Source organism: Rhea pennata, chromosome 4, assembly GCF_028389875.1.
Source record: "Rhea pennata isolate bPtePen1 chromosome 4, bPtePen1.pri, whole genome shotgun sequence".
NCBI classification, from domain to species: domain Eukaryota; kingdom Metazoa; phylum Chordata; class Aves; order Rheiformes; family Rheidae; genus Rhea; species Rhea pennata.
In genome coordinates, this window is record NC_084666.1 from 39120460 (window position 1) to 39143598 (window position 23139).

The 23139-nt window shown below is 39.8% G+C and overlaps 1 protein-coding gene across 1 annotated transcript in view; it reads right to left on the reverse strand.

Annotated features, from left to right (window-relative positions):
* The window catches only part of CEP44 (centrosomal protein 44), a 58348-nt gene extending 37810 nt beyond the window's left edge, over nucleotides 1-20538 (reverse strand). The window contains exons 1-2 of the mRNA XM_062575792.1: nucleotides 20454-20538; nucleotides 17571-17702 (exon numbers count right to left, since the gene is read on the reverse strand). The gene's annotated coding sequence lies outside the window, so the exon portion shown is untranslated. The remainder of the gene's footprint in view (nucleotides 1-17570; nucleotides 17703-20453) is intronic.
* Between the last annotated feature and the right edge of the window lie 2601 nt (nucleotides 20539-23139).

Sequence of the window (23139 nt, forward strand, 5' to 3'; positions counted from 1 at the left end):
AAGAGGCTGCAGCGCCTAGCCCTACAAACGCTAATTATTCTGGTCTTAATCAATAGTGCAATTGTATTCTTAATGGCCATTTCTGAAACTGTGATAGCTTCAGTGTACACAGATGTGACGTAAGTACAATTTTTCTTTATTCACGCAGGTAAGACTAGTGTTTGTGTATCCATGTAAAATGTTACACATATTTAAGGAGTACGATGTATATCAGATATTCACATGACTTGGTTATAGTCAGTGTCTGACATCATTTTTTTCAGAACTATTTCTAAACTTGTATAATTTTCATTCACAGTCTAAATAATAGACACAACTTTGGCTTTTCAAAGTAAAACAAAGCTTCTTCAAGTTATAATGACGTACAAAAGCCTAAACAATTGTAAGGTAGAGACAAAATTGCCAATTTTGAAATGGACAAGAAATTCTCTTTCAGGATAATTGTGTTTCAATTTGTTCTCCTCAATTTCTGCTCACACACGCACAGGAAAAGGTAAAATTATAAACTATTTCAAAATACAGATTTAGGAAAATAAACTGTTTAACTGGGCAAATAAATGTTACTACTGTCTTCAGTATACTGAAGTTTAGTAATAATCATTACATAGATGAATTAATCAACAAGAACTGTTCTTTTTTGAAGTAATAGTTTTGGTTTCTGTATAAGCTATCATTTTGCAATTTGATACTTTTTAAAGCTCTATTTTTTAAAAATGAGTATTAAATTGAATACTTAAGCAAAGACTGAGATATACCAACTATCATATTAAAAAACACAAAATAATACAAAACTAAGCATGTATAAAAATCAAATTTACTTGCCTTATATTGCATTACAGTTGAAAATTTAAGAGAGAGTTTTTTTTTCTTTTCACATATTTCATGTGAATATCAAAACTAATAAACATTCAGGTTGGTGACTTGTTCTCTGCCATTGTAAAATCTACCAGTCTAATCTCAAAAGCACTGCTAAAATGGACAAAGGGCAGACTTTAAGGATTTCCTGTGTCTCCCATAGGCACATTATGGTTTAATTTTGGTTTACAGAGAATATACAAACATTTATAATCTGTACTCAATGTTGAATTTAGTAAGTAAAGTAAAATCTATGTGGTCTTCTAATATTATGTATCAGATGTTAAAACTTAAGACTTACTATACAATATACGTAATTAAATCATAACCAGCTATCTAGAATTATAGAAATGAAAGTATATGTAAAAGCTTTAAAGAGAACATATTACTACTACATCACTTCAGTACTTTAGCTGACAATGTTAATAAATTTGCAGTTTTCTATTCTTATTCATCTAAACAAGCTTAGAGAAGTGGATTATGAAATGTTACACAGAACACTTCCATTCCCTATGTGAAAGTTTTTTCCGTTAAAAAGGCACTTTCCATGTATGCCTTATAATTTTAAAAAAACAATAACTACAATTCATCAGGAAGGCTGAATAAATGAAGAAAGCCTAGTTTTCAGAGATGCTGTTCAGTCATAGCACCTATTACGGAAAACAGGCGCAAAAAGTACTCAAGATTTCTATCAATCCAACACACGCAATATTTTGAAGGTTAAAAATAATACTTATTTTGCATGTGTATGTGACAAAAATCGAATATATTTATCTGAGAGCAACATGATCAGGATATCGGATCTTTTCAGAGAGCATTCATTTCATTTGTAAAAGTTAGCTTGCTGCTTGGCAGTATTGGAGAGGAATGTTGGATTTAATTTAAAATGATTAATGAGATTTTGTCAGACTCCCTGCCTGTACCACCACTGCAGTTTGTCAGCACAACAACCTGGGAAACCCGGACGCCACTCTGTCGCCCAAAACAGCTTTCCAGGAAAAAATAAACCTGAGTAACTAGTGCCAGGTACATGTCAATGGTATTGTCTTTCAGCTGTTGACAGTTTAACTCTAAGTTAGGACATTTACACATTCTAAGGAAGTGAACCTCATTCGTTATTTCAATAATCTGGCTTTGACAATGAATACCAGTATAAACACTGTTTAAGTTTTCAGGGCAGGCATATCATTTATTATTACCTTTATAGAAAAAAAGTTCTTATAATCCATGCCGTCAAGACATTTTTTTTAATGGAAAAGTATCAAATCTTGTTCAGATAAGTTTTTCTGGAACAAGATCGTATATGCAACCTGTCTCATTTGTTGTGAACTTAACAAGTTCACAACACTTCTGATGTGTAACCACAACATAAGAAATGATCAGTTCTTTTGAAAGGTAAAGTAGGTATTGAAATAAATTATGATTTTTCTTGTTTACTTCCCCTGTGGCAATTTATTCTGTTGGACTGTAGCGTAAGTTTTGTGTTCTTCATAAACATAAAATAAATGAAAACTGAAAAGGCAACTTTCATTTCTACAAACAGCGAGAGCAGGCTCTCCCCTCACAACATACATACACCTTGCTATGTTGCCCAAGTTCTTCTGCAATTGCATGACCATGCACCACTAGACTGACCTTTCATTTCAGTCCTGTGGACCTCTTCATAGGCCATTTCTACTTGCTACTCAACAGGCCAAAAAGCCTATGAGGCTTCACAGAGATTCAGATTGTGAAAAAGACTTAGTACTGCTGTTCCACATCAGGGAGCACATACTTGTTCTGGACAGGATGCCACAGGTATTTTCCATGACTTTTATCTTAGTAGCTGTTACTCACGTATTGGAAAAAAAGTATTTTCACAACTGCAGTTACCCTATGTTCACATTAAGAATTCTAAGAAATATTGTAGCTATGCTTAACATAATTTAACTGAAATATGTTTTTATATTTGGAGAACCTCTCAAACAGGCCTGCTGACTAACCAAAAATTCCATGCAATGATCTGTGTTTGCCTTCTCCAGCATGAATCACCTGCATGACAAAAAGAGTTAGGAAGTCACTGAACTGCTTTAGATGTGTTAGAGAGATGTGGGTCTCTCTGTGCATTTCTTAATGTAAACAAGTGCGGGGTCTTGCTTATCATTAAATGTAACCTCTCATTTCTATATTCCACTGAGGAATTTATATCAAAGAGTGTATTAGTTACTGATGCATTCTCTCTAAAATGTGACAGTACTGTTTCTGATTTGTACTAGCAGATTTTTTTTGTTGTTTTTCCCCTGGCATAGTAGCAAAATTTACAATAAGACACAACTTTCATCTGTTACAGTAAAAATATGATAATGCCTGAAATGTGTTTCCCTTTTTATAAGAAAATATAACTATGTAATAAAATACAAAAGTCACATGGTTAGTAATCAACTTTTGTTGAAATTTCTCTTTCAGCTTTTTTTTCTTGTAAATTCATTAATATATTATTTCCTTTTCTATAATTTTTGTCAATGTACATCACACTGTATAAGGTATACTGAAATTCACAACACTTAAAGGCCTAATTTGAATATTTAAATAGTAATTGACATTGTGCTGAATTTCTATATAAAACAGGTTTTATTTAAGATAATAAAGACCCTGAAATGCATAGAGAATAACTATCCAATTCCTTTAAAAGAGTAGCATTTAGTAACAGGAAAAATAAGATGTACGGTCTGGATCTGAAGATACAAAATAGTGAAAGAGGAGGAAAGCCCAAAGGAAGAAATTACCTTTGATTTATTAAGACTGGATTTTCTTAGCTGTATTGGGGATCAAGACATAAGTTTGGAAGAGGTGAGATTAGTGGTCTCTGTAAGAGGATACATGGTCCCACCGATACTCATCCCTCATCCCTCCCTCTTCCCAGCAGTAACAGCCATCCTGCCCTGTCCCACGCTTCTGCTTCTATCCACGGCTGTCCAGAATTCGGCTGAGCAGCACCTTCCTTTGTACCCTACTCTTCTCTCTCCCCCCAAATTAGTAAAAGGACTGTGTGTAATCTTGTTAGTTTTAGAATACAAAATGTATTTACATTATACACTTCTTATACATTTTGTATTCTAAAACTAACATTTCTTAACACTGGCTAAATAACAGAATCAGAAGAAATTAGCACTTAAGATGTATTCTCAATTAATGTTGATAAATTTTTAAGCAGAAAGTTGTTCTTGTCACTACAAAAGAAATGGAAATGGAAGTCCATGTTGCCAGACAAACAGCTCTATGTCAATATTGTCAATCTCATCACATTACTCCAAAATCATCCTCAAATTAAGTCCACAAATGCTGATTAACAATCTTTTGGCTATTTTAAAAGTTGTTCATTTCATACTTGAATTAAGCAGAATTTTATATGGAATATATGATACTTTGGTAGCTAAGTAGACCACCAAAATACAACAACTGGAGAAGCTTAGCTATATTATCCTTGCATCACATTTAACATAACTAAATTCTGGACCTACCACTGTCAGAAGCAGATGAGCTACCTATGGGAGTAGAATCAGAATATCAATATGGTCTGGAAGAAGCAGAAGCTCAATAATACCATTAATACCTCTCCTGGCAAACTTTCCAGAAACAGTCTTAGCTTAGCACACTGTGTAATGCCATTATCAATTACTGCAGAGCAGTATTCACAAATCTTTTGAGATAACCTAGTCTGTATAAAGAAGGGAAACAAAACTAGTTGACTCTCTGGAGGCTTTATACTTACTGCAAGTAATACTGTTACTTAATAAACACAATGCTTTAGTGAAAAAATAGTCTAAGCTCAAAGAAAAAAATACAGTAAAATTCAATGTCCGTGATGCATAGGAGACCTATAAAGTACATGGAAGGCTCCCATCTGTGCAGACACAGCAGAACACCAGGCTAAAACAAAAGGCGTCTCTGTTGCAATAAACTGCAAGGTAATGGTCTCTGGTTGCAATTAAGGTGCCCCTTTGGTTTCATCTGCTTTGATGCCAATTCACAGGCTACAGGTGTGCCACATAATCTAGCAAAGGAGGTGTTGGGTGTTCATAGACTGATAATCTACCCAGGAGACCAGGACTGATATAAAATCAGGAATGTGATCTCTGTGAAGTTGCTGTGGCTGGCACTGACTCATAAACAGTGCTTATGAGTCGGCGGTGTTATCTTTGGAATAAGATCTAGACAGAGATTTGTCACTATCCATATTACCAAGGTTAAAAGTTATCCTCAAAGCCTGAAAAAAAGCCAGTTTGGTCAGTTGGGTTTATACTGTCAGGTATGTCTGATCCACACCTGTCCTTTTCCTCCTTTCTAATTTTCTTCAGAACCAAAATAGTACATGGAAAATTTTGCTAGTAGAAGGGACACATAAACATAACTTGGCCAAGAAAATTTTATTTAAATGTCCTAGCTTTTCAAGGGGAGCTTTGGTACATTTCTCCTGAAGGACACTAGGTCAGCAGACAAACTCTTAATGTTATTTGTATTCATGGTATCTAGTAGTTGTTTCTTTTCTTCAAATTAGAAGCATAACATGTAGCTTCAAGACTTAACTCAAAGATGCTGATTTTTTTTTTTTTTTTTTTTTTTGTAGTATTCTTGACAATCTGATCTTGACAAAAGAAAAATCGTGAACTTTTAAGGGTAAAAAAAAATGTGTAAACTTTCACGGTTTTCCATAACATTAAAATTCCATTCCTATGGATTGCCAAGAATTTTGAACTTCAAATAAGCACAAATGTATCCACTGATACTTAAGAGCAGAAGAAACTCTTACAATTATGCATCCAGAAGATTAGAACATGGAAAAAGTGTTACTGTACTTACAAAAGAAAGTCACTTATGTCAGAATTACTAAATGTTTCTAGAGTTCATTTCATGTACTATTTTAATTAGAAATTGTCAATTAATAATTTTATCCCTCTGTGTCAGTCTTAGCCACAATAGATCAAGACATGATTTTTCTGTCAAAGGGCTCCATGACATATTGCTATGGAAAATAATACATCAGACAGGAAAGTGAATAATCCAGTCCCTTTAAACACAGTGCTTACATGGGGGTCTTAGACGTAAGCAGATGCAGATCCAATCCCTATTCTGCAGAGAATATATGCATCTTCAAACATGCTCTTTTAAGTTCCCGAGAAGCCAAGGAAATCAACTTTCCATACTACTTGTAAGACTCAGCCAGCTTGCAAGGGCAACATCAAAAATCACTCTGCTAACATCAGAACTATCTGTCTTAGGCTCCTCATATGATTTGTATTAACAGAAGATGAGTGAGTTTCATATTAAGTTCACTCTTGAAATGAAAACTTACGCAACAAATGTACTAATTGTAATAAAAGAAAAATATGCCTGACAACAGCTCTGCGGAAGGAATGTGGTCACAAGGTCCGTCCCGAGGAAGTGCAGCGCTATGGTCCATTAGCAGGTTTCACCATTGGGGAAAAGCCCCCACCCCAACACAGCTGCAGCTCTCTGAGGGTTGATCCCCACCAGGCCAAAGCAGCCCAAGGGTTTTTCCCTGATGCTCACTATCTAGAAGAGTGGGGCAAAGTTTAGGATCATCGTAACGTAAGAACCACCATCTACCATTTCTGCCACAATAGCCATTTTCCTGCCCATTTCAGTGAAACTGTGCTATGGGCTCCTGGTTGGCCCATGTCCTTTTGCAAGTATAAGACTCTCAGTGTCATGAAGCGAGGACACAAACTCCATGCTGTGCAGAACTCTTATTATCAAAAGGTCCTAGACCAAATACACTGCATTTTCAAGGACCTATCCCTGGATACAAGTGTGTTTCAAATTAAGATGAAACTAGAAATGACTGCAACAAAAAGAGCTGTTTGATGAATAGAAATTCTGGTAAATGCTCATCCTTTCCATTTATACATTTTATATATATATATACACATATATATACATACACACAGTGCTGTACGTTAAAATGACTGTTTCATGTTTTTCAGCCATGCATTCTTGAAATATGGTGTCCCTGACTGTAAGTATAACAGCATCTTTAAGGAGTCTTCAGATTATCTAGACTTACTTTTCTTTCGTGCATTTGCCTTGCTGGTGTTAAGCATAAGAGATTGTATGACTTCTTAACAATATCTACTCTTTTTCCACCTTGGTTTCCTCACTTTGGATCTTTCAAGATACTATTTCTCTTGGAAAGACTCTTGGAAAGAAGAGAAAATGTGTGCAAATACCACAATGATGAAGAGTTTTTATGCCTGTATGCATTCGCAATTCCTGATGTGCCTCCTTGCCGGTGTGATTGATCGAGTGTTTACCGAAAGCTGTTCATAAAGCCGGGCTGGTGCTGTGTTTGAGCAGGTAGGGGAACACCCCAAGAAAATCGGCCGCCAGGGCTCGCGTGGGGGGCTGCGACTCCCGCCGGCCCAGAGGCCGCCCTCCGCGCCAGCCCCTCCAGCGGGGGCATCGGCGCGCGGCAAAGCACAGCGGCCTCGGGCCGCCCCGGCGCACCCCGGAGCTCAGCCGCTGCCCCCCGAAACCGGACAAACCCCCCAAACCGCCCCCCACCCCACCGCCGCCGCATCCCCCCGCGCCTGGAGCATCCTCCCGCCCCCCCGTGTGGGTCCCACTGCGGTTGTTTGTTCACGGTATAATGGGGATTACAGCGATCAGACTGAAAGTAATGAAATCATCTTCCAATTTACCAGCACCATTCGTGCCGGTCGCAACTGGAAAGGGAGGGAGACTTTATGTCACCTATGTTAAGTGGGAGAGTTTCGTGCTGTTGGAGGGGGTTATTTTTAAAGGAAAAGAGGAAAGGGAAAACAAGCAAACAACAACAAAAAAAAAAGACCCTTCACAACTGTCAACTGTTTTGCAAACACTAGATTAATGCTGGCCAGACCTTTGTCGTAACGTGACCTTACTATTTTCCAATGCGTTTTCCAACCTATAATCGTTTGTTATGTCTCAGCGTAGAGTAATGACAGCAAAATAAAACCCCCTAAACGCTCTGGATTTTTCTCTTTTTTTGGGGGGGGGGAGGTGAAGGAAATATTTTGTTTTCTCTGTGGCAACGACAAGCAAAATCTCTGCATTTTATCATTTGGAATAAAGTGATAATCCTGGCAAATGATTTGAACATTTAAAAATAGCAGATGGTTTTTAATCTGATGAAGGGGAAACTGTGTCAGTCTTTCCTGTTTTTCAAGTAAAGTGCTGTGGACAAGTGAGAAACTGCCTTTATATATATATATATATATTTGTATGTACGTATATGTATTTATTCATCAACATAGAATCATAGAATGGTACGGCTGGAAGGGACCTCTGGAGGTCATCTAGTCCAACCCTCAGCGTAGCCCCCGGACGGGGACTGAACCCACGAGCTTGGCATTAGCAGCACCACGCTCTAACCAACTGAGCTAAACCTGCCACAACTTTATGCATCTGTACCCCAATCTTTAGCTTTTTCATTTGCACTAATAAAATTAAGAGCTTAGAACAATCAGGTCTGAGAAAACGAGGAAAAAGATCAAAGACTAATTAGTCGCAAAGCACTTTTTTTTTTTTTTTTGTAATAACGTTAACACTGAAAACACTATTATTCAAAGGCTCACCTCAGAGGAAAATTCGCATGACACCTGGAGAAGTTCAACAGCAAAAGAAGGGAGCCTTCCCCAAGCCATTGGAAGTTGCACTTTCGCCCCGGATCATTTCCCTAACAATCCCCTTAAATGAATCCTTATAGCCTTGCTATTGGAGGCGGCCCGGGAGCGGGGCAGAAAGGGAACTGCCCTGCAGGACTTCTTTACCACGAAACCTCCCGTCTTCCTTTACCTGCCCATACAAAACCGCTAGAAAAGCCCTATAAATTTCAAACGGGCAAAAGCGGCGATGTCGTCACCCCTTCAGACCTGAATACAGGAAAAAAAAAAATCCTAAAAACCCCAGGTGGCCCGATGCTGATGGGGGGAGAGATGAGCCGGAGAAGAGACAGTCAGAAAATTAGCAGCCTACAACAGCAATCCCTCTGCTACCTGAAGGCATAATGCCACAGTGGATAATTCCTCCTAGTAACTACCTCGTTTGACAACCAGCAAGATCAAAAAGGAGAAAATCTTATCTGAAGAACTTCAGGGTCTACAGGGAAGAATAACATTTCTGTGCTCCCTGCATACGAGAAAATCCTAGGAAAGATAGTGTGGATGTTCCACTCTGAACGCCTCTTAGAGTATACAGGCAACATTTTTGTTTAAAATGTGCTTCTAAGGCTGCAAAACTACCCTGGATGCTGCTATTATTTTTTAATACAGTAGATCTTTTCAGAGCAAGCTTCGATCTTTCATTACAGAAGTTTAATTGTTTCCACAGGGAGGCAAAATCCCATTCGTTTTCAGAGGTTAATTTTCAGTTACCAGAGAAGTCCCTGACTTTGTTTCTTTCCTCAGTAAAAGCTATTGGCCCGCTATTCATAATTCCTAAAGAGCTTATCCAGCGAAATCCTTAGTGCCAAGCCCGTGGGAGCGAGCGGCTCCTCATTCACAGCGAAGGGCTCCGTGTTTCGGTGCTGCGGGAACGCGGCCTCCCCGAGGGCGCCCGGTGCTGCTCCCCCCGCCCGGCCTCCGCCGGCGCGGAGCGGGCCGCGCTGGGGGCGAAGCTGCGCGGAAAGAAGCGAAGGGGAAAAAAGAAGGAAAAAAAAAAAAGAAAGAAAAAGAAAAAGAAAGGCAAACGAGCCCCAGGGGAGAGGAGATAACGCTTCCTGGAAGACGCATTTCTCGTCTCCTCTGTATTTCATGACAGCGGGAGGCGCCGCAGGTTCGTGGCCCCGGGCAAAGAGGCACCCGCGGGCGCGGGCCAGGGCAAACCCGGCTGGCCCTGCGATCCTAAAACGCCGCGGGAGGGGGCGGGAGGGGGGCGACAGCAGTCAAATGGTCAAACCACATTTACCTTCCGCAGCTGGGACGAAAGTCATTCCCGCTTCTTGCCGGATGGGCTCTCCTCAGAGACCCCCGCCCGCCCCGTCTCTCCTGGCAGCTGCTCCCTCTGTCACCCAGCGCGACCCCCGCTCCGTGCAACACACAGCAGCCCCCTCTCGCCCCAAATCTGTGCTCCGGGAGAGCCGCCGGGCAGCCGCCGCCCGGGACCGTCCCTCGGTGCGGCCGCCCCGTCCGCGCCGGCCCCGGCCCCCGCAGCCGCCCCGGCCCCGGGCAGCCCCTTCGGCGGCTGCTCTTGCTCGGCCGCCCCCGCCGCGGCCCCCCGCCGCCCTCAGCCCCGACGGCGGCGGGCAGCGCCCGGCTGGTTTGGGGAGTCGGGCTGGACCCGACACGGACGTTTGATTTAAAACTGCCTCCTGAGAAATAAAAATAAATAACTTCTTCGGGACAAAACCCCCAACCCTGCAGCTGACAAGAGCTACAAACACGAAATACGTGTATGGACGAGAGAAAGGGCAAAAGTAAATAAATCTGGGTTACCTAATTGCAAGGCAGAAGCACGCCGTTTGTGTACACAGCACTTCAGCCAGAGGAAAACCAGAGCAGGGGGGACCCGAGAGGAGCGGCGGCGCTCAAAGGCGCCCCTTCGCCGCGAGGGGTGGGCGACTCACCCTCCGCCTTCTCCTAGTCTATCCACCTCAAAAAACAAAAAAACCAAAAAAAAAACAAAAAAAAAAAAAAAGAAAAAAAGGAGAAAGAGAGAGAGAGAGAGAGAGAGAGAGAGAGGAGTCCGGTGGCAAGGGGAAAAGGATAAGAGGCATCGAAAATTTCCCCAATTTCCCCAGCTGCGGGGACTGCAGACTCTGCGGATATTTCCCTGAGAGAGGAAAGTGGGACACGGGGACAGTACCGAGAGGTGAAAGTGGGCACACTTCTCACCCTGAAACAAGAGCAAAGGAGCATGCAAAAAGAGCAAATAAAATCCAATTAAATGAAATAACATTTTGGTTTTTGTCTGCAAATAGCCTGTGCTGCTCAAGGAGTGCAGCGAGATTAATGAAAAAAGCTGGCCTTTTTAGTCAGGTACAAACAGTAACGAGACTTAGTCTGATAGGGATTTTTTTTTTTAGAAAAATTTTCTTTCTTTTTTGCTTTGGGAAGTCTATACATGCTCATGTCTCTCTGCATAGAAACCAAAGGATCAAGTTCCCTGAGATCAGATATACCTTAATTCTGGGGAGTGAACTCAAAAGCCTTCTAGTTCTGAGCCAAGAGAGTAAGGACTGAAAACAAGTCTAAGCAGAGGGATGCCTAGTGTCTCACATAATACCCTCCAGATTTTCTCCCTGTATTTATAAGACAAATGTGTAGAAGAATGGCAGGCAGGAACATGCCCCTCCAGCAGAACTGTACAGTTACTCATAGCACACTGGCTTGAAGCACTGGTCTCTAACTCTTCAGCTTTAAAGTGTGCATACTACTGAAGGGTGCTCTGGACACACGATCTGACTACAAACCAATCCCATTCTTTCCCGGAATCCTTTTCACACCCACAATAATAAATAACAACTGCAATTAACAACTTCAATCCCTCAAAATATTCTCCAGCCTCTCCTGATATGCTGCAGCAATTACGAGTAATTAGACCGATGATCTGCAGTTTGCAGATTTCAGTGTTCCTGTCATACACAGATGCACTCCCAAACATTTCTTTCCTCAAATTTGACCTTCCAAGTACTCCCCTTCCCAATGCAGACCTGCTGCTGGAACCAGCCACAAAACAGCTTGCAACACTTGCGCCTCTTTGCAAGTCAGCCTCTCCCTAGACATCAATGCCAGGATCACTTTCATTAACATCAGCAGGCCTGCAGCTCCAAAGACAGCAAGATTAGTTCTCTTCAGGTATATCAATTAAGAAAAAAAAGTTACTCAGTTAACAGATCTACCCTAGAACTGAATTCATGTTCATGTATATGTATGCCTAACAATAAATATTAGTACTGTTTCTGATACCTGCTTCTGCCAACATCTATACATCAGATGCAAAAGTAAATGTTGTTAGAAATGGTGGTCAGTTCTTTATATACAGGTGCACATTTGGGTTTACAAAGAATGGAGAGGTTGAAAAGAACCTGTAGTCCCTTCACTACCTGGTGCAGTGCATACACTGCTAAGCATACAGCGCAACGGCAGAACAGCAATGTCCTCTTGCCCTGCTCCAGCCCATCAAGACTGTGACCACGGAGAGTCTTAAGAAAGATAGCTTCTGCCAGCATGCATCTACTGTCATAATTTCCATAATTTTGATATGGAAATACACAGCTGATCTGGAAAACATAAAGCTAAGTTATCTGAAAAAGGTTTAAGAATTTGCAAGGAAAAGAAAACATTTAAGGTGATTGTCCAAATATTTAAAAAGACAGCATCTTACTCAAGTTCTGAAAAGCCAGTTATGAAATGAATGTGTACACCTAGTTTACAAGTTCACTTCTAAGGGATTAATTATGGAAATGTTATTGGATGAGACGACTGTGGATTTTAAAAGGAAGTATCACTCTAAGGGTCCAGTCACTGACTTCCAGTCATAATAACAGAGCACAATGGATGTTGTTTGGTAGTTAAGAGCATTAATCAGGACTTCTGCATCCTGTAGCTGAAAGCATGGAACAGTAAGGCAAACAATTATATTTTGCTGTCTTAGAGAGAAACCTGCATTAATCTATTGCATGAGAGGATAAGAAAGCAGCAGAAGAGAGCCTTTTCTGGCTTGGTTGACAGGATGGGAACTTTCCACACTTGTCCTAGCACCAAGTGAGACAGTGGCCAAAGCACTGGTTTCCCTGGGGGACTAAGAGCTCCTTAGGCAAGTGAAGAGGGGAAAGTCTGCAATAAGCTCACAGGAGAAATTTCATGCCTCAGAAATGAGCCAGGAGAGAAAGGGCTTTTGGAACGCAATTTAATGTCAGCTTGGGTATTCACAATACATCGGCACCCTTCCTGCCTACCCTCCTGAGTCTGTAGTACACGGTCCTGGAGTCCCCCCAGCAGCTTTGGGGGCTGCCCACTACTTTGTGCAGTGCAGCTGGGAATTTCGGTTGCAGGGCACTGAAGGAGGTTTCCCCAAGGCTCATATAGGAACATATAGGATATGCTTTTTCCTGCCTGTACCCCTCTAGCGAGGCAGTCCTCGGAGAAACCTGCTGCATCACAATTTCTCCTCTTGAGTCTACTCTGCTGGAATACATAGAAAAAGAGGAGTGGAAATTGAAAACCATTTTTGTGGCTTGGACACTTCTGTAGCAGATTCTTGCTGCTACAGACTGAAAATACGTTTGGAGGATATTGACATAAGGTGGGTGAGGAGCTATTCAAAGCTTCCAATGTATCAAAATCATCCAGAGCTCGTGAAGGAGGAGACACAACCATCCAGGCTTCACAGGCACTAATGCTCAACTAACGAGTGCTGGGAGAGGATGGCGCAGACTGATGTGAGTTACTTTGTACAATCAGCATAGATGCAGAAGTAGTAGTATATTTCCTTTTGCCTGAGCTAATAACCCTGCCATGAGCCTTGTCATGGAAGTACAGCTTATTATTCAGGCCGGACAGGGCTTATTAGTTTCTCTACTTTGCAAATTGTGGCTAGACTGTTTCCAGAAAATCATCATGTGCCTGTCAAGAATAGAAAGAAAAGCCGTAACACACATACAGAATTGCATAACTATATGCTGAGCTTTAATTTATTTTCTCCCCTGAATAGCAGCTCTACAAACCAATGTATACAAATTTAGGGAAAAAGATCCTTGATAGTGAGACAACATTTGGACAAAACAGGGAACAACTGAAACTGAGTCATCCCTTTCTGAAGAACTTTTTTCTTTTAAACACCGTGAATACTGCCTTCCTGCCAAAAACTAGATACTTCACAGTTATAAATTCATAAACACCATTAAAGTTATTGTATTTTAAATAGCATCAGGTTTCAGTTCTATTTGACTTAAAAATGACTGATATGAGATACATAAGCCCTCTCCAAAGCAGTGTCTATGTGCCAAAGCTTAGCCTGGGACTAGACTGACTGTTCAGGGTTCTGTATCCCACTATGGAATCCAAAACTCAGCCATAGTTCACCAAAGAATTCCGATATTTTGACAAACTTAAACTTGGCTAGTCTCTTTTTCCCGGGAGATCTTGTCCTTACCCTCACTAGCAGAAGTCACTGGCACAGAAGTGAAGACAAGAAGGAACAACTACTGAACTCTTCTCACAGGGCACTGTATTATTAGAGATGCTCCAAAACATACAAAGTACATAAATTAGCATTTTTCTCATCTTCCAGAAGTCAGAAACCCTCTAGATTTGAATACAACACTTATTACCTACTCAGTGGCTGATTCATAGGATTGCTAGATACAAATTTACAAAACTATTCAATTTTGCCTGACTTGTTTATGGCTGCTGAAACCTGTCCAAGGAGACAAAACCTAGAAACCACAACTAAGGATTAGGCACGATAAAAGCTGCAGGATTTCTGAATCATGGTTTTAGACTTAGATACATAATTTTTCTTTCAACTTGTTTCCATAATACTTCAGTTCAATAGCTGTGTCCTTTTTAATTTCCCATGCACTTTGAATTTAACCCTGAATAATGAGAACTAAGCCCCCCACGCAAGACTGAGAAAGTAAAAATTTCTCTGGGGAAATCCCCTGAGGACCCTCATCCAAAAGACTTACACTAATAATACCTTCTGCTAGTAGAAGCTCTTTATAAACTGCAACTGTATTTACTTTACTTAAGAAACAGCATGTTGTTGCACTATCGTTAATTGGCTGAAGCAGATACCCAGGAAACGGGAGACTGAGACTCGATGCACTGTAAAACCTGGTAGGGCTCGAACCCGCACTTCCTAGGAAAGATCCCTAACCACAATTGCTGTACACAGAAGAAATGTAAGAAATGGATTAAAAGTCAAAGGATGCATCCAGGTACCCTCCATCTCTGTGGAGTATTTTGGGTTATGTGGCACAGAAGACGGGGCAATTGGGTCCATCCCCAAATGAGGCAAGCGAAGCTCTGGAGATAGGTGGGCTTAAAGACACAATCGTGCCCCACGTGTTTCCAGGGGTCAGAGCAAGCCGGCTCCCCCTGGCCAGCAGGTGATTTTTTGATTATCTGACTGCACCCACCCACTGGCCTGAAAGCACAGGAAATCTCCTGGTTTCCACCCCGAGACAGGCACCTTCGGATCGCAGCTGAACCAGGACCTCAGCGAAGAGCGGATCACCGTGAGGGACAACCTCACCGAGAAGCCAGAGGCAGTGGCTGCATGCTGCAGCGTGCAAAGTGAAAAAACCGGGGTGTGAGGAAGCCAGGCTGCACGGGCGGGAGAACGGAGGTGAGCGCAGGGAAAGCCGCGCAAAGAGCCAGGCAGCAGCGGCAGCAGCTGTGGAAACAACCGGGGCCCGGCTTTCGGAAAGCAAAGGCACGGTGCCAGGTGGCTGCCAACCAGAAGGGCTGAGCGCTGAACTAAAGCCCCGAAAGAAAGAAAAACCCCAAATGGGGAATGGGTCTTTTGGGGCAACACACATTTCACTGTGAGGTAGTCGAGAAAATTCCACTCTTTCCCAAAGGGCACGTTTTCTCAGATACCTGCTGCAAAATATATTGCAAAATCTGACCTAATTTATTTATAAATGAGAAAGCCACTAAGGGAAAAAAAAAAAAAAGAAAGAAAAAAAGGGTTTCTTCAAGGGGAGTTTGGTGTGCTGTTTAGCCTGCTCTGTCATTTTTCTTGTCTCTCTTCATAATCCCTATGTATCCCAGAAAGGGCCAGTAAAAAGAGAGAACCTCTGCTTGTTTAATTGCTTCCTGAAAATTTGACAACTACTACTTGAGTCTCATTGGATAATCTGCTTTTAAATTGCCTACTCTTTCAAAAACAGCATAATTATTTGAGTACACTTACTTCCCTAGCTATACATCATGCCTATCAAAATTAAATGTTTCCAACATACCATTGCAGTGTTTTAACATTTCACTTCTGTAATACATTTAACGGTAAATTGATCCTATACTTCCTTGTTAACAAATTTTCATACCTTGAGCAGTAGAGCCCAGTTAGAAGTCAGATTTTTTTTCTCCCCTTTGGGAATAAAATAAAGGACGGCATTTAAAGAATGACAGAGACTTATAAAATGCAAAACATGATGGTAACACCTTTGTGATGTTTAAAAGTACCATCCTCTAATTCTGTTTTAAATAAGATCATTTATATGACTCCTTTCTGAACAAAATGTTTCAGCAGACAACCTCAGCAGTTTACAGTTTTACTTTACATATACCCAGAATAATATGTTATTTTATTGGAATTCACATGCTTTTCCTCTGAAATTTTCTGTTTTTTAAAAACAATAAAATCATTTACGAAAAATGAAGTAGAAATAATTTAGTATACTCTTTTATTTAAGAGTATTCCACCAGTGTTTTAACTTGCAAAAATGTTACCAATTCTTAGAAATTATGTTTTTCTATTATCTATATGATTATTTCTGCTTCTGTATTATCAGGAAACTGGAAATGCCCTTAACATCATGTCTTATTAACATTACTTATCAAAATATGTAAAAATTAATCACATAGTCAAGGCATAACCACTGTAATGGGTGTATGTATTGTTCAAAGCTAAAAGACAGCACTACCTCACACCTTTCTAGGATTTCTTCTGTAAAAAAAATGGGGAGCTAAAGGCAGTCATGAATATAGACTTCCCTCTCAAATATGAGCATCACTTTTGAGCATTCCTTTCTCAGAATATACTGAGGGTTTTTTTTGTTTGTTTGTTTGTTTGTGTGCAGTGAGACACATTTCAAAAGGGAGAGCAATTTTATTTGCAGGAATGCATGCAGATTCCCAGGGTGGATCCTGTTGGTATATGCACCACACGTGCGTGTATGCATGTAAGCCAGAAGACTGTCTACAGCACATGTGCAGGTCAATCCAGCATGAGTAAAACCAAAAGCAAACCAAGTAAAGAAGCAGCACGTAAAGAAACAGCACGTAAAGAAAAGGAAAAAGAAAGACTCCCCCCTCCCTCCTTGGTTCTAAATCATCACAAAGACTGCAATATCCTGTTATCTACTGCAGTAATATCATATACAAAATAAAGAAACAAACATTGCCCTTCTATGAAAAGAGATAAAAAAAAAAGATCAATTCATTCAAAAGAATAAACAGAGAAGAAATACATTGTTTTAAGAGCTATACTCAAAAAAAGCACAGACTGACAAAACTTCTAAGCAGTCCAAATTTCTTCATATTGGTTGTTACTGTTATCTTATGCAGCAAACAGTATAGACATGAGAAAAGAGACAAGTTAAAGCCATTGGATGCCTGGTTGCCAAAAATATGTTTTTAAATCATACTATTGACCTAGTGGAGAAGAGTTTTGTTTGCTAATCTTTTCCTGCCACTAAAAGACTCCTTCCTTCCATCTAAAAGAGACAGGAATAAGAGATTAAAAACTACTGAATAAATTTCTGGGGAGTTTGTTACAAATCCATTTTACCCTAAAGAGGTAATTCTACTCACTAAGGATTAGTGTGGATTTTATACATTTATTCAGCATCCCTCTTTAATTCTGTTATTATGGTTACCTACAATTAGGTAGATATTTGGAAGGCAAATGTGTCAAGTTGTAACATTAGACAATGAGAAAATAGCTACACCACTTTAGGCACCAACGTTTTTCAATTTAGAGTCAAATAATTAAAAATAGTTACTTACCTGCTTCTAAAATTCTGGCTCATGATTTCATTGATTTATTAAGCCAAGTTTCCTTCTCATTCACATGGTGAACACACTTGAAAGTTCAGGAAATATTCAAAATGGTAATTCTTATTAGAGCTTATGAAACTTCTGAAAAAATAACATATAAAATAATAAATGGTACGCATAAATAGATCTTCACCCCTTCCCCTACGACAGGATCAAGGCAAAGCAATGTATGTGAATTGAAAACTGATACACACAAGAAAATATTTAGACACTAAATACAATCCATGGAACTCAAAAAGGTAAGCTTCCGTCCAGAAGTGTTTGCAAGATTGGAGGGGACACAGAGGAAGAAAGATCAATTTTGCATGTGTTAAGAGGGTTTACATGCTAAGACTGCTGAACAAAAGAATTAGAGGTAAATGCCTACTGTCAGACTCTTGAGGATCTTATTTAGGCATCTAAAAATAAGCCTGGCCAACGATTTGCACTAACATTAGTGGAAAACATTCTGCACTTCTGAAAAGTATGGTAGGTATCTAGCTGCATAAAAAAAGATCTTTGGTTAGGCAGAAGGTATACTAAAGGAAAAGAGTAACATTTTACATCCTTCTGACATGAAAGCACATAAGTTTTCAGCATCCTTGGTCTCCTACTATGCATAGCTGCTGCTATTTTTTTTTTTTTGGGGGGGGGGGGAGATAGCACAGTAACAGTTTTTAATCCCACGTAGTATTAAGTAGCATACACAGCTGCTCTCAGTTTCTGAGCTTTCTATTTTCTCACCGTCTTAGAGGTAGAATATAAAGTGCATGTAGTGGTTAACCGAAGTTATTAAGAGAAAAAAAAATCAGTGACACTTTATTCATGGTTAATTGATTCTGGTTAATCAGCTTCAGATTCGAAAATCAGATGCAAAGATCTCAACTTTCTGCAAAGAAATGAATCTAACTGTTTCTATTCCAAAGAATATTCCATAATAGCTTTCACTGAGTATCCCAGACATGTTTGTTTAATATCTGAAGTCAGAATACTCGCAACAGAATTAAATCACTCGTCTGAACCGAGCCATGCTCATGCAGTGATTTATAGAGACAGCTCAGATCTTAAGGAAAAAAAAAATCAATCATTCTAAATGGAAGAATTCCAAGTGACATCCCACCTTAATATCTAGTTAAATATAACAGTCTCAAAGAGGAAAAGATCAGTTCCTCAGCAACTCACGCACATACATCTTGCATTTCCAAATTTTTTCCTTAAAATTATATAGAAACATAGTTGCACAGTAGCTGTCAGCTAAGTTCTATACTTTTGCTTCATTCCTAATTATTATCAACATTCATGTACTGTGAATAGCCACACCTGATCCATATTAAAAAGAGCTTGCATTAAAATCGGTTTCCAAATAGAAATTTGACCTGGAGTTTTATGACAGCATGTTAAATCCAGGTGAAGCGAAAGGCAAATTGGGAAGTTCTTAAAAATACCTGAAAAAGAGATTCTGGTATTTATTTTTCAGAAAGGTCTATATTTACTTTCTTTTTTCCTGGTTTCAGAGGCTCTTGAAATGTTTGATCTCTCCCCCTCCCGCCCCCACCTCCATTCCCGCTACCGGGGCATCACAGAGCTGCTAGGCAGCAGCCGGGCTCCCTTCGTGCGAGCGGGTCCCCCAGCTCGGGGGGATTCGTCCTTGCTGCAGGCGCGCTCCTCGGGGCACCGCCTGGGGCCACCCCTCTCTTCCGTGACGCCTGTCTCCCAGGTGATTTCCATGTAAAGCTAGTACATGTGCAGGCACTGTAATGCTCCTGTATAGGTAGAGTGCTACGAAAATAGAAACAATTCAGCTACTGTAATTAGACGAGCATTTCCTTACTCCTAGAAAAATAAAATAACTTCATAAGGAAATATAGTAAGTTCTTTCTAATAATGGGTGATTTTGTGACAATCTGCAATAAAAGAGACCATTGGACCAGAGATTCCCTTCTCCCTTTGCGTGAACTCTTTTTCCTTATTTATTTTTGACTTCGAAAAAGGGTAAGAATTATTTCTTCAAACAACTTGTTGCAGGCTAAAATTAACACTGTACATTTCAATTATTATCAATTTAACAGGGAATCAAAAGAATTGGTATCTTTTTAATTAAAATATTTTTATCAGATAACCTAAGCCTCCAGAGCCATATATTTGATTTTAATTAAAAAAAATTCTGGTTGTGATCATTGTTCAGAATTAATATACCAAATAAAATATGGGAAGAAAGGAGGTAACGGGAGGTTATATAGTGTTACCTGATAAAAGGAGACAGTAATATTTAAAATGAGGTAAGTGTTACACCGATTTATGATGTATTTTATCTTCTAGAGAAACCCTAGTTTATCGTAGCGTCATTCAGTTTGAAATGTCAGCTGTATATCTTTCGGCTTTTGAATGTAACTCTAGGTTGAAAGGAAAGGGGTTGCAGTGATGTGATGTATAAGTAGATCAAAAGCTTAGCATTTTCTCTGTGATAATTCACTTTTTTATTGAAACATTTTTGTTGTCATAAATACATAAATATTATAAATAGCTTAAAAGAATATTAATAACACTTAGCACATCTCTCATCTATCTTCATAGTGCTGCACAAACATCTACTAATTAGAAAGGATGAAAATGTTCTTTTTGCTTTAGCCCACACAAATCATCATGTAAACATCATCAGCCACAAGCCACTAGCACCAGCATTTGTGTTTTTTCTTAACTTGAAAACAAAACAAAACAAACATGTTAATTCATACACAACAACAAACAAACCCCCTCCCTCTTCCCCCCCCAACCCCGAGAAACTCAAACTTCCAAAAATCCAACATATGCCAGAACCGCAGGGTAAAGTAAATCAGCCTCCGAATCACTCACCAGAAAAAACAATCTGCCAGCCAAGGGCCAAACCAGCCTCTGCGGTGCACTTAGCCTACGCAGCGTGGCAAACACAGGTGGTACTTCACCGCAGCTGCAAGCTAGGCACAAGATGAGAATCTGTGGGCTTTTAAAGGGCAGTATTGTATGTTGTATTTCTCTTTCTAAAATAAGCAAACCAGGACCAAGACTCAAAAAGGACAGATGTCACCAATCTGCAGGTCAGCACTACCTCCTCTCTTTCAAGGTAGCAGTTCCTATCTCCAACTACAAGCAAAGCATGGGAAATGTCACTTCTCAGCCTTGTTGAACATGCTGTTGGTTCCCAGCTCCTATCATTACACCAGTGCACCATTTACTATTCAAAACACCAAAGCCATGGGTTGCTGAGGCCATTTCTGTGTGCACGCTCGTAAAACCACAGCAAAATGTATTTCTAATTCTGTTCTCACAGTTTTAGTAGCGTAAACACATTTATAAGAAATTAACACAAGGAAAAAAATGTTACAGGCTTCATTTGTACTCTCAGTGAGTCATTTTACTCTGTTCATCTGCTAAGTCAGTGCTTTCAAGGGGCCGTGTTCATTCTAATTTGCAGCAATTTGTGGGATAGTGCATAGCTGCAATATAATGTTTACAGCTGGTTGACATGATTGTCAGTATACTTCATTAAAAAGAAAAGCCCTAAAGTCTCATGATCTTCCACTTTTGGGTCTTAAAGAACAACTCCTGGTCCAGACCAAGTTAGATTTACTCATTAAATCATTCATTTTTTGCATCTCATAGTTTGTTCCTGGAGTAAATGAAATAATAACTATTGAAAACTATAAACCATTAACGTATTTGATTCATGAGAGTTCAGTATCCGGGCCATATACTGTAATGTTAACATCTTGGATATGAGTACAAGAAATTATGACTAAATCTCTCTCTCTCTCTCTTTTTTTTTTTTTTTTTTTTTTTAAGAGCTAGAAGTTTTCCAGTTAAGGAAAAGAAGAAACTTGCATAAATCTTTCAGGCACCTCAGCTCACAATTTAGTTAAGCTCATTATATTGGATAAGGAATTAATGACTGTTGAGCACTCAATTCTGGGGATTTAAATGAACATAATTCAGGCACGTATGACAGCATGGTTTCATTTACGCATATGTGATCACTTAGCTTCTCATCACATCAACCTGTTGGATCCTTCGGGCCTATTCTAAATTTGATGAATGCAAAAGGAGACATTGACTTTTAGGTGGTTTGGATTTGGCCCACAGAGAAAGCAGCTCTCTGAAGACATTTTCAAACCTTTCCTTCATCAGTCACCTCTCTCAGATATATCAGGAATCTGGAACAAAGTTAAATGTGCCACTAGAGGAATTATTTTTTGTCTGTTAGTCTTCCACTGAATGGCTCTCATTATAATCTGAATTATTTGTGCCTATACCCAGACATATGTACATTAATAGATACACGCAGTGATGTAGACAATGAAGTCTTATTTAGGAAGTTAAATGTACACTTTTCTGATGCCCTTCCATGATTTGTAATAAAAAAGAAAAAAATACTTCCCTTTCAAGTCTTATTAGGACCTGAGACTCTAGTCAGGTGTATAGTCAGCAACATAGCAGCAGAACTGACAGTGCAACAGAACAGAATCACGCAGGAATCTCCTGATTCTTCCTTTAAAAAGTCTCCTGACATTGATTCCCTATTAGAAAAGCAGCTGCTATTCACAAAGTTTCCATTATATCAGGAAATACATAGGATTGAGTAACTGCCTTCTTTGATGTTTGCATAGCAAAGGCAACAAGTTACAGTTTATTCAAAATATCACGAAAATAAAGCAATTATAAAATAAATGTTTGCATAGGATCCCGATTACCATCTCCGCCGCTCGCACCCTTCCTCTCTTTATGTTTTCCTTAATGCAGGGTTATTCAGATGAAGAAAAAACAAATACATAACCAAAGTCCCACTTTTCCTTTGCTCAGAGTCTTGCAAACTCCAACTTCGGAGTTTTGGTAGCACAGGCAGATGGAGAGGAAGTCTGCAGACAAATTCCACTTTTGCCAACAGGAGTAGAGTGGAAGACAAACATGCAGGCCAAATTGCTCCCCAGCTGGCCAGGGTCTACAAACAAGGCACTCTTAACATTATCAGAATTATCAGAAGATATAGTGTGCCCTTTCTGTTATTGATTTTCAGTGTTCACTTATCATACCACCCACAAACCAAACCAGACTTTTAGCCGTATGGTAGCTGTTCTCAGCTCCAACCTTTTGCCATGTTACTATGTTTTACAGACGGTGCACACTGGGCACAGAAAAACTGCCTTTACTGTGGTCAGACATGCAAGTAGGACACCTGAAAATAAAACTTCTTAGGAATCCCATACCAGCTGCAAGGTAATTGTCCATATTTTACCAGTTACATACTGTGTCCTCAGAATCTGGTGGGAGAAAAGAGCCTTCTCACTTCAGACAAATCTATCTGGACTCCAAGAAAAAGAAACTTTGACTTGTTTGCTATGCTTCATTTGACATACTGCCTCCAGGGCAGTGTTCAAAATGACCTTACATAACAGTTTACATTCATAATCCATCATTGTAGAGAGAAATCAAAACAACAAAATCTTTCCCACTACATATTATAGTGTCATTGTTCTCCTATGTTGTGTCCTCAGAAAAGTACTAGCCA